General features: G+C 33.7%; 1 long non-coding RNA gene across 1 annotated transcript in view; it reads left to right on the top strand.

Annotated features, from left to right (window-relative positions):
• The window catches only part of LOC143252356 (uncharacterized), a 45,426-nt gene extending 42,868 nt beyond the window's left edge, over positions 1–2,558 (top strand). Inside the window, exon 2 of the long non-coding RNA XR_013028952.1 lies at positions 1,804–2,558. This is a non-coding gene — a long non-coding RNA (uncharacterized LOC143252356). The remainder of the gene's footprint in view (positions 1–1,803) is intronic.
• Positions 2,559–12,100: the final 9,542 nt, after the last annotated feature.

Genomic DNA, 12,100 nt, shown 5'->3' with positions numbered 1-12,100 from the left:
AGTTTAGTAAGTATAACACGTATAATTCATGTAATTTCCAGCCACAAGAGTCTTCACCACATTACATTTATTACACTTAAACCTCGAGTGCGTAAGTAAATATACAATGCCATAAAATGTATTATTACAACAACAACAACAAAGGAATATATTGAATAAGAACACGATAGATGTATTTAGTGTTATTATTCTCGAATATGTATTATTATGCACTATTACTCTAAATATGCGTATCTACAACGATGCTATGCTAACCCTATTTGGTGTACACTTTGTTTATCCATCCAGAAACATTTTGTATTTGCTTGAAAATATTGCAAACTACTACTTTCTCAAATTTGCTAATTATATATATGTTATACTAAAAAGAAATACTTCAAATGGTTAATAATTTAAAACACTGAGTGCGACTGCTTCAAATAAACCATTATTTTTTTATTGTGTAGCTCAGGGATTTAGAAGCAACCCTTCTAATCTACGCATTGTAGCAAATCAGGTTTTCTTTACGATATTTTATTTTTTTCTGAATTTATGCTGCAAAGAATGCAGGTAAATCAGTACTGCTATATAACAAAACTGTTATATTTCATTTGAAAGAAAACCGGCGAATAAAATACATAAAGTTATTTACTAAATGTGTATTGAAATCTATCTACCTCGTGTATAATTAACATCGCTATGATCTAAGTTTTTTTTTGTTGGGGTGGGGGTGGAGAAACCTTATCACTAATATTTTTTTTCTTCCAAATTTTTTGATGCTAACAAAGAAATTTCTACAAGGAGTACGGTAAATTTTTGCTTAATAAAATATATATATTTATATATAGTGATATTCCACATTGCCTGGAAACAGTACGTATTAAAATATACTGATTTAACACTGTTAAACTCCAAAACCAGTTTAACACAGTTCTACTTTTATTTTGCGGGTTCGAATCCCGGTCGTACCAAAGATGCTCTCCCTTTCAGTCGCGTGGGCGTTATAATATAACTGTCAATTCCATTATTCGTTGGTAAAAGAGTAGCCCAAGAGTTGGCGGTGGGTGGTGATGACTAGCTGCCTTCCCTCTAGTCTTACACTACTAAATTAGAGACGGCTAGCGCAGATAGCCCTCGAGTAGCTTTGCACGAAATTCAAAAAACAAACGAACAAGTAATTTCTAAATTCAAATTATAATATGTTACATAATAAATTGGAAGTTCGGGAGAGATTATAATACGTAGCAATACGGAATACATCACCTTTAGAGCGAGGTTTATAAACAAACTATTCTCAAAAGGAGAGGAGACAGAATTAATTAATTAGGTCAAAAAGTAAAAGTTGAGAAAAGAAAATCGGGAAAATATCGAAATTCGATATCTTTGTTTGTAGGCATTTAAATACACACATAAATTTAGGTTTCTTATACTGAGCATTAATTCACCTATTCACAAAAATTTCACAACGGAATAATACAGGGTGTTCGGAAAGTCACTGTGCACTTATATATTTATTATCAGACATGTTTCAATATAGAATACAGGAGGTAAATATAAATGATAATTATAAACAATGTTAAAAGTGACTCCCGTTGGCATCAATACAGTCCTGGATCCTTCTTATTTTGTTTCTAAACACCGCTATCAGTTGCTGGCTTGAAATAGACTGAATAAAATATGATTACAAAACTGCACAGCAACTTTCCGAACACCCTGTATGAACTGATTGTATTCTAAGTTATTGTTTCTGACAAATTACATGATTTTTACTTTCGAAATAATGTAGAAATAAATCTTAACTTAATAAAATCGCTTCTTTTTCAGATAAGAGAGGGCGCGCTATGCCAAATATTGAGATTTTAGAATCACTAATATAAAGTACCAGCACTACGCTGCAGGTTTTCGAAAGTCCTACCACGATTTTCAGAGACCACTATGTACCCATCAAATTCGTCCGTTATTCCAGATATTCCTACAGCTATTCCAAGTGGATTCAAAACCCGAAAAGAAATCTTTTCAGGACATCCGTCCAAATATCACTTTTGGTCCTGTTGGATTGTAAAGAGGTGTTAATACACGGGTAACTACGCCACATAAATAAGGACACCTTGCCCTCTCCTCTGAGTCACACCGAGTTTGTCTGTCAGTTTTTATTCTGCTAACTCTAAAACTTGGGAATAAGTTTTCGAATAAACGAACAAACAATGTGAATTAATATAGTAATATGATTACATGATGATCAGTCTTATGACACTGAACTACCTATTTTGTTTTCTTCACATATATATGTATATATTCTTATAGTTTCACGACTTCCTATTTATTTGTAATTTGTACTTAACTATACAATCGGTAGGTGGATTTCTTTCACATGTTCCTAGTGTGAAATTAACTCTTAAAATGGAAAAAAAAAAAATGTTTGTTTTTGAACTAAAAGACCTACTTACGATATAGAAAGTGTTTTTTTTTTCTTTCGTTTCTACAATAATAATGTAAATAATGTTCTTAAGGATATGGTTTTAAAGTGTGCCTAAAGATTTATTTTTCTTGAAGTCAGAATAAATCGACATAAAGATATCTATATTTGTAAGCGTATATTTTTGTATTTATTTCAAAACTACCAAAACTATATTTAATATCGGAAACTTAACAACTGCCCCAATAATATTTTACCGTATTTAAACAGTTGTAGATAATACGGGTTTCACGTTAAATTTTGTTTATTGTAATAAAGTAAAATTATATCACTAAATCTTCGTGACATGCGCAATAACCAGTACAAGAGGGTTCAACAGTTTCAGATAATTCATTCTTCTATAAAATGTAAGGAATATGTGTCTTTTTTGTTTAGTTATTTGTATTAATATAAGAAGACATGGATGGGAGGAGGGCAGTAGTCCAGGAAGCAATTATCCTTGGAGGGCGGTTGTTCTAGAATCCTAAAGTCTCTAATACTGATTAGGGAGAACACAGCCTGTCAGCAGAACTTCACCATCCACTGTTTGTTATTAAATACAAAGCTACACTGAGGGCTAATGTGCTCTGCCCACCATGGACATCACATCCGGTTTCTAGCGGTTTTAGTGCCAATGGGGGAGAGAGTACTAAGGAACTGACTGTCATTCTTATAACGCACCCATAATTAAAGAGAAATTTAAATTTTGTGGTATCGAACAGGTTCGAATAAACTAAATATAATACGAGATAAATGAGTAGAGAAGACATTCAGTAGCAAGATATAGAATCATAATACATGATAAAGAATTATCGTTGATGTTATTTATTTCTTGTGTTCCCCTCCTCAAGATTAAATACACGTGACCTAAAACTTAAATCTTGTATAATATTCTTTATGTATTTATTAAAATGGAGACTAATGAAAACAAGTATGAAACACATCCCCCCTGCTTTCATCAAAATATTGTCACATTGGAGCAGTAACAAAATAATGTTTTGCTTACTCATGACTAATTTTTTTATTTCTTTATAATAATGTGGAATTTAAGTTGAGAGGAAGTAAAACAGCAAATAGTCTTTATCGTTATTGTCGCAGGCAATTTACAACTAATAATATTTGTTTATCTCTTTTGTTAGGTTTCACGCAAAGGTATTGGAGAGAAAGCTGTTTCTAATGTAATTGACTAGAGGAAAGGCAGCTAGTCAACATTATCCATCACTAAACCTTTGACTAATCTAATAAGATGGAATAGAAAGATGGACTGTCATTCTTATAACGCATTGCTAGCGATAAAGTGTACAGCACCTTTCTTTGTAATAGTGGCACGAGAATTATGGTTTGTTTTTAATTTCGCGCAAAGCTACACGAGGGATATCTGGGCTAGCCGTTTCTAACTTAACAGTTAAAAGACTAGAGGGAAAGTAGCCAGTCATCACCTTCCACTTGACAACTAATGGCTACTTTTTTATTAACTAATAGTTGGATTGACCGTGATATTATAACGCTCCCATAACATGTTTGTTGCGACGGAGAATCGAACCCGCGACCCTCAGATTATGAGTCAAGTGCTCTACCCACCTCATATAATAATATAATAAAAAGTTTGATAAAACTAGAAGCTGATGTTAATAAATTAATGATAAATTTTAGAAAATGGTAAAACAATATTTGATTGTTTATTGTAGCCCCTCAGTGGCGCAGCTGTATATCTACTGACTCACACTGCTGGAAACTGGGCTTCGATACTCGTAGTGGGTAAAGCGCACATAGCTCATTGTGTAGCTTTGTGTTCAATTCCAAATAATTAATTGTTTTCTTATATTTTTTATCAATATTTCATGTCCCCTTTGGGACTTACAACGTTAAAATCCAGGGTTACATTTCCAACAGTAGACACAGTAAGTAGTCCAGTGTGGCTTTGTTTTAAATATAGATAACCAGACAACTGTACTTTATTACTAAGTTGTCTAAATGTTCAATGGAATATAGGTTTGTAACAAGTCGAATTAAAGTTGTCTTAACATCTTAATCTTACTAAAATATGTGATTTATTATTGTGTCCCGGCAGCTTGGCGGTAATATTGAGGACTTACAACAGCACAGATAATTCATTGTGTTGTTGTTTTGAATTAAGCATAAAGCTACACAATGGGCTATGTGTTCTCTGCCCACCACGGGTATTCAAGCCCGGTTTTTAGCGTTGTAAGTCCGCAGACATACCACTGAGCCACTGGGAGACATAAATATAGCGTCCCCATAGTTGAAAGGGCGAGCATGTTTGGTACGACCGGGATTCCAACCCGCGACCCTCAGATTAGGAGTCGAACGCCTTAACCCACCTGGTTATGTCGGGCTTCGTTCAAAGAGTAAAACTCCATTTCCAAGAAGTAATTTTTTTTTTTCCTGTTGCATATTCCAAATATTTACTCGGGCCTGGCATGGCCAAGCGTGTCAAGGCGTTCGACTCGTAATTCAAAGGTCGCGGATTCGAATCCCGGTCGCACCAAACATGCTCGCCCTTTCAGTCGTGGGGGTGTTATAAAGTGACGATCAATCCCACTATTCGTTGGTAAAAGAGTTGCCCAAGAGTTGGCGGTGGGTGGTGATGACTAGCTGCCTTCTCTCTAGTCTTAGACTGCTAAATTAGGGACGGCTAGCACAGATAGCCCTCAAGTAGCTTTGCGCGAAATTCAGAACAAACAAACAGAACAAACAAAATATTTGCTCATCTGCTGTTACTTCTGCCCTCTAACCTTTGTGTATTCAAAATGACGTCACAAATGCATGAAATATTTTTCGAAAATTAATCTAGAAAGGAAACATAAACGTAGGGTTCGTCAAAATTTTAAATTCGTTCAAAATATTTGCTGATATATATGTATATATATATATTTATTCCTTTTCGGAAAATGTAACAGAGAATTTATGTAAATTCGCCCTTAACACTAAATTTCATTAGCATAGAATTCACCACAATTTACATATTCCAAAAGATATAATACGTTTTTAGAATTCCGATGTATTATGTGTTTGGGTGCGTTAATGTAGATGAAATAACTTATAAAATTTTTCTTGGTAGCAACACTAAAAGATGACACTATAGCTTTTCTTGATAACGATTTAAAAATATTTTGGACCACAAAATATGTAAGTCAGAGACAAATGAAATTTACATAAAGTCTCGTACCTAAACAAATTATATTTATAATTACTGCGTATTATTTGAGTTAACTTATTAGATTTTGTAGTCCAGAATTTTCATAAGCCTTTATAAAACACTTCAAGTCTGTAAATAAAGAAAAATCACTGAATAATTTCATAAGATGACTAACTCCGCCTTTTGTGGAATGTTCTTTCAAACTAGAAACCTGTGAATTACAATTTCCACTCTACCTGTCTGCCTTTCGGTGTGCAAACCAGGTTAAATCTCCAAGCGAAGGCATAACGCTAGTAATTTAACTTTGTGACAGAAGTGACTGTGGCCATAAATTCTCCCCTTTAAAGAAGAGTAAACACAAATTACAACGAGTTTTCTGGCAATAATTTTCCATTACCATGGAGCCATAATCTCATAGCTTCTAGGTTTACCTTCTGATGCATAAAGTAATGCGCCTCATGTACGACATAAACTCATAAATCATACATAAGTTATTTAACGAATGCTTTATTTCATACGTCTACGGTTCATCTCTAACAATCGAATTAATCGTGCTTTGTTACCAATATATAAATTTACACTGGAAACATGACGTTTTATTCAGAAATAACAAAGAATTCAACATAAACATGAAAAATGAAGAAAATAACAGATATTGAAGATTTCAAAAAATCAAATACAATAAAATACATTGGTCTAAAATATCATATTCTTTCCTATTCTAATATGATACTGAATACAGTGCAACAACTTTCAGGAGAAATTGGAGTACTTTACCTGCTGTTTCTTTTACCAAAAATACTCACTTATTACTCGATAGGGGCGCTATGCTCGCAATCTGAGGGTCGTGGGTTTGAATCCCCGTCACACCAAACATGCTCTCTCTTTCAGCCGTGGTGGCGTTATAACGTGACGGTCGATTCCACTTTAGGAAAAGAGTAGCCCAAGAGTTAGAGGTGGACAATGATGACTAGCGCAGATGACTCTCGAGCAGTTCTGCGCTAAATTCAAAACCAAACAAAGAAAAGAAACAATTTTTTACTTCGAAACTCGACGTTAAGCTTGAAGAATGTGAAATTCTTATACAAGCGTTTTTGATTATTTTATGAATACTTAAGACATAAATATTTGAATTCGTCTTTTAGTTACCATGGTAACAAATTACAGATATACATTTCTGTTAACTATGGTAATCGACGAAACAGTGTATTTATATTACAACCAATACGCAGTTATTACTTGCTTTTCAGACAGATGAAAATGCTGTCTAAAACTGTTAACAGATGGCAGCACATCTCATATTGTTTTGTTTTTTTTAGTGCAACGTTGCAAAATTGAAACTTGCTGTTGATGTGAACGATCTGTGTATTCACTGAGAAGAAGAAAACACACGAGATAAGTGAAGAAAAAACATCACTGGCCAAAATTTTCGTATTCTGAGTTTGTTTAGAAAACTACACAATCAGCAATCAACACTCTGTCCATAACTGGAAATCGAATCCCTAATTTTAACACTTTTATTAAGACTGTAAACTTCCGTTGGCCCACTGAGAAACTCTAAATATTTACGTAGATGTTCATTTCCTACAAATAATGATTTTACTTTCAGATTTCCATAGAAAATTTCCCTGTTTTTTCACAGGTCTCTTGCATATGGTTGTCTCTATTCTTTAAAATATTTTAAAATATTTAATTACAATCATAATTAAATCACCTAATTAGAAAAGTCACATCAGTAGTAAGTTAAATGGATATACAGGAACTAAAATAATTATATGTATATATATTTATAAGACACTTAACGTATATCAGAACAGAATGGTAAAATTCGGTTTGCTTAGGAGAGTTCGATTGCTCTTAAAGCCACATACTAAGCTAACAATTTCTTACAAACGCCACCAGTACAATCATAATTCAAACATATTATAGCCAATAATGCTTAATGATTTGTTTGTCTGTAATTAAGCACAAAGCTACACCGTACTCTGCCCCTCACGGGTAATCGAAACCTGAATTATATCATTGTGAGTCCACGGATGCCTGGGGGGCAAAGCTAAATGAACTTATATTACAATCCCAATGGTTATAATTATAAATGACAAACACTTAAATCACTAACCACGAATAAAATCCATGTCTCATAATATACTGAAATTATTCGCAAACAACATCAAAACTATGGATTTGAATGAAATAAATTACTAAAAAGCTCATTAACAAATTGCACACTGGTCATAAAAACTTCTTTCATACCGTTGAGATTTTTTGTTGTGTTTCAGGGCAAAGCTACTCAAAGGGCTATCGACGCTCTGATCACCAGGAGAGTCGAATTCCGTATTATAGCGTTTGTAAGTCCGTTAACTTACTGTTGAACCACAAGATAACTCTTGCATTTATTAACATATTTTTAATAAAGCGTAACACAAAAAAATGTAAACATGTGATCTCATACCTCAACGATAGGATTTCGTTAATTGGTTAAGGTGTTGAAACTGTGAAAAACTAAAATAAGTCAAGTTTAACTCTTTGAACGAAGCCCGACATAGACAGGTGGGTTAAGACATTCGACTCTTAATCTGAGGGTTGTTGGTTCGAATCCAGATCGTACCAAACATGCTCGTCCTTTCAGCCGTGGGACGTTATAATGTAACAGTCAATCCCACTATTCGTTGGTAAAAGAATAGCCCAAAAGTTGGCGGTGGATGGTGATGACTAGCTGCCTTGCCTCTAGTCTTACCCTATTAAATTAGGGACGGCTAGCGCATATAGTCTTCGAGTAGCTTTGCTCGAAATTTAAAAACAAACTATTTGAATGATTTTTTGAATTTTAAATATTTAAATATAAGTTTAAGAGACTTAAGTACCACACAGATGTGTGACTTTAATGTATAACTTAATGTTATGTTACTTGCACCTCTCTATATAAAGCACAACAAAATTGTGTCTGTCTGTTTGTCCGTTATCTAACTACTCTTGGATCGTTGGACCAATCTCAATGAAACATTGTGAAACGATAGTTTGGAACACTCCCATTAATTATTGCTGTTATTGGACATTTGTTATCTTTGACGTAACTTAAAGTTAACTACGTTCATAGATGGTGCCACAATATTAAATTTTCTGTAACACAACGTTCACACATTGTGAGGGAGGGCACATAAATGTCTTATATATCTCAGAGAATACACGAGCACTCTCTATGGATGAATGCAATGAAAATTTTATACAAAACTTTGGTGAAGTAATAATTAAAACTGTAATAATAAATTACGTTACAAATAAATTGTGAAAGTTAGTATTTCTGCATTACTAACCCTGTTCATAACCCTGACAATGGACGAGTACCTTAGTTTGTGTTGTACAATCATGATGATCCAGTATTGTTTACAGAAAAAGTTAACTTACAACATGACATTGTCAACCCGTATATCCAAGGTTGCAGTATCGCTATGATCTTATATCATTCTGATCTAACTCGGATCTTATTAGTTTCAATGATACTATTATCTTATATCATTTTGCATGCATATCTTAATGCAGGAGTCGACCTAATATATGTCTAAGGAGCTTCAATATTGTTATGACCTTATATCTCTCTGATCTAATTATTGGTTTCAGTGTTGGAATGACCTTAATTTATTCTTATTTGTATATCGTTATATATCATAAGTACATTTCTTGAGGCGGGGGACGGATCTACTTCGTGTGAGAGCCATCTTGATTATAGGGAGGAAGAACATATCAATCTGTTAAGGTTTGTAAAATAAGAAACGATATGTTGTGACTGAACCTGCAACTAAGAATAGTTCTTTATGAAATGTTTCCGAATACGTTCGCTAAATGCGAAACGTGACTTTAATTTACATGAAAAGAGGAGGACAAACGAATTAATTAGAAAGTAAGTATGTGTGCGTTTACTTATGGCAAAGTCACATCTGGCTACCTGCTATCAACCGAGAAGTTTGGTTTGGTTTGAACAAACGAATTAATTAGTAACTTAGTAAAGTATCTGGCTACCTGTGCGTTTTACTTATGGTAAAAGTCACATCTGGCTACCTGCTATCAACCGAGAAGTTTGGTTTGGTTTGAACAAACGAATTAATTAGAAAGTAAGTATGTGTGCGTTTTACTTATGGTAAAGTCACATCTGGCTACCTGCTATCAACCGAGAAGTTTGGTTTGGTTTGAACAAACGAATTAATTAGAAAGTAAGTATGTGTGCGTTTTACTTATGGTAAAGTCACATCTGGCTACCTGCTATCAACCGAGAAGTTTGGTTTGGTTTGGTTTAAATTTCGCGCAAAGCTACACGAGGGCTATCTGCGCTAGCTGTCCCTAATTTTGCAGTATAAGACTAAACTTTTCGGCTACTCCTTTAGCAACGAATAGAGGGATTGACCGTCACATTATATCGTCCCCACAGCTGAGAGGGCGAGCATGTTTGATGTGACGGGGATTAGAATTTGCGACCTTCATATTACGAGTCGAGTGCCTCAACCATATGGCCATGCCGGGGCCCACCGAGGTAAATCTACCTCCTGATTTGACATGAGAAAGAGAAGTGTTGCGAAACATACAGAAATATATGACCTTGTAACCAGAAATACGAGAGAGTAAGTTTCAAAACTCTGCAGTGATGGTTGATGTTAACCTAAACAGAACCAAGAGACCGTTTGAAAAAGGACACGATGATGGAAAGGAAGAATTATAGGCAGATAATGTCAAGATACAAAAGAAAAGATTCATTTCATTGATAAACGGAGATAACGCACGAGCTTTATTTACAGGAATTTAAAGTCTAAATGGCATTCCAAGCTGTAGAAACATTCAGAAAGCTCGGTGTGCCGCGAAATGTGAACAAGATTACGAGCACAATTTTCTAGAACACCAAACTTGACTTACTACCTGACAAAACAACATACGGTTATTATTACTCAGACTTATCGTTCAGCCCTGAAAAAATCCATAAAAGAGCGTCGCACTGAACAAAGAAAACTTCGCAATGGTGCCATAAGACAGGTTCACTGTTCACTGAGTCACTTGTCCGGATTTCCATTACTATTGGGTTGTAAAATCTAGATATGCGTCCTATCATTTATATCATTCGGAGTTGTTATATAAAAACAGATTATTGTCCATTACGTTGACATAAAATGAAAATAAGTTTAATTGATATGATCAGAATCGATGAACGAATTTTGAAAAGCACTGATTCAGCTGAACGAACATATTGTTCTTTTAAAGTGTCTCCCTTTTTTGAGTAAACGCATAGGGTTTTAATGTGTGTTTAATGTGTTTTAGTGTGTTTTTAGGGTTCAACCCCTAACTATCTTGAAATCTTGGTCTAATTTAAATACATTACATACTTTAGGGTTATATGCATTATTATAAGGGTTATATGCAAGTTTATGATAATTTATATGTACAAAAGACGAGAACAGTCTATCAAATAACCTGTATTTCGAGAAAACATGGCACATGTTTTTCACTGTAATTTATTTTCAGAAATTATGGTATTTATGAAAGTTGCATTTTAACAAATATTAATACGTATTATATTTAACCCTCAGATAGGATTTACTTCGCGTATAATTCAACATTTATAGTTACAATTTTATTAACGTTTGAAACAAATTGATATATATATATATATACACATATATACATATTTATACATATGCTAGTAAAATATTAATTACATAGAAACCAAATTATGTGATTAAAATATAACGCAAGAAACCTGATAAGTCGAGATCTCCTGGAAAGAAAATCTTCCTTCTTCTGAGTAAATTCGTTTTATAAAAGGAAATCCCAAAAGCACTTGGTGACAAATATATTGTTTCAATTTATATCTTCTTTGTGTGACGTGAAGCTATTAACTGTTAACCGCTGTTTCTTGAATAATATAAACAATAACAGAAAATCAAACTACATTAGAAGTATAATAAGAATACTTTACTATTAAATTCGAAATCTATGTTAAACAACTTGTTTGGTTGTTGTACAGCATAACGCTACATAATTGAATGTCTATGCTGTGCTCACTACAGGTAACAAAACCAAATTCTTAACGTTGTAAGTCCATAGAATTTACCCGCCCGATAGCTGAGATGTACTTTTCATTGACAAATATTTGCATAGGTTTTAGTTAACCACTACCACACTTGTATAATTAGTACTCCTGACTGCTTTTAGTAGTTTCAAGTAATTTAATATATCGTCATTTCAGCTTTATAAACACATCCATAGAGACAAAGATTTAAGTACACATGATATAAGAAAATATAAACTTTTGTAATATGTGATAACTTCACCTGAACTAATCTTCTGAATCGTTGAATAAAAATTACCAAAGTTCAAAACACATTTGATTTGGCCCATTTAAAATATTATAAGTCGTTTAGAAAACTTTTGCTACCAATCACTAAATTTATTGGCCCCTGGAAATGTGGTTTTCCGTATTGCGTAACTCCATTTATTCATTTCTTAGTAACTTCTTTTAATTT

This window comes from Tachypleus tridentatus, chromosome 6, assembly GCF_004210375.1.
Source record: "Tachypleus tridentatus isolate NWPU-2018 chromosome 6, ASM421037v1, whole genome shotgun sequence".
Lineage (NCBI taxonomy): Eukaryota > Metazoa > Arthropoda > Merostomata > Xiphosura > Limulidae > Tachypleus > Tachypleus tridentatus.
Note: the sequence above shows the minus strand (reverse complement) of the source record. Positions and strands in the feature narration are given on the sequence as shown.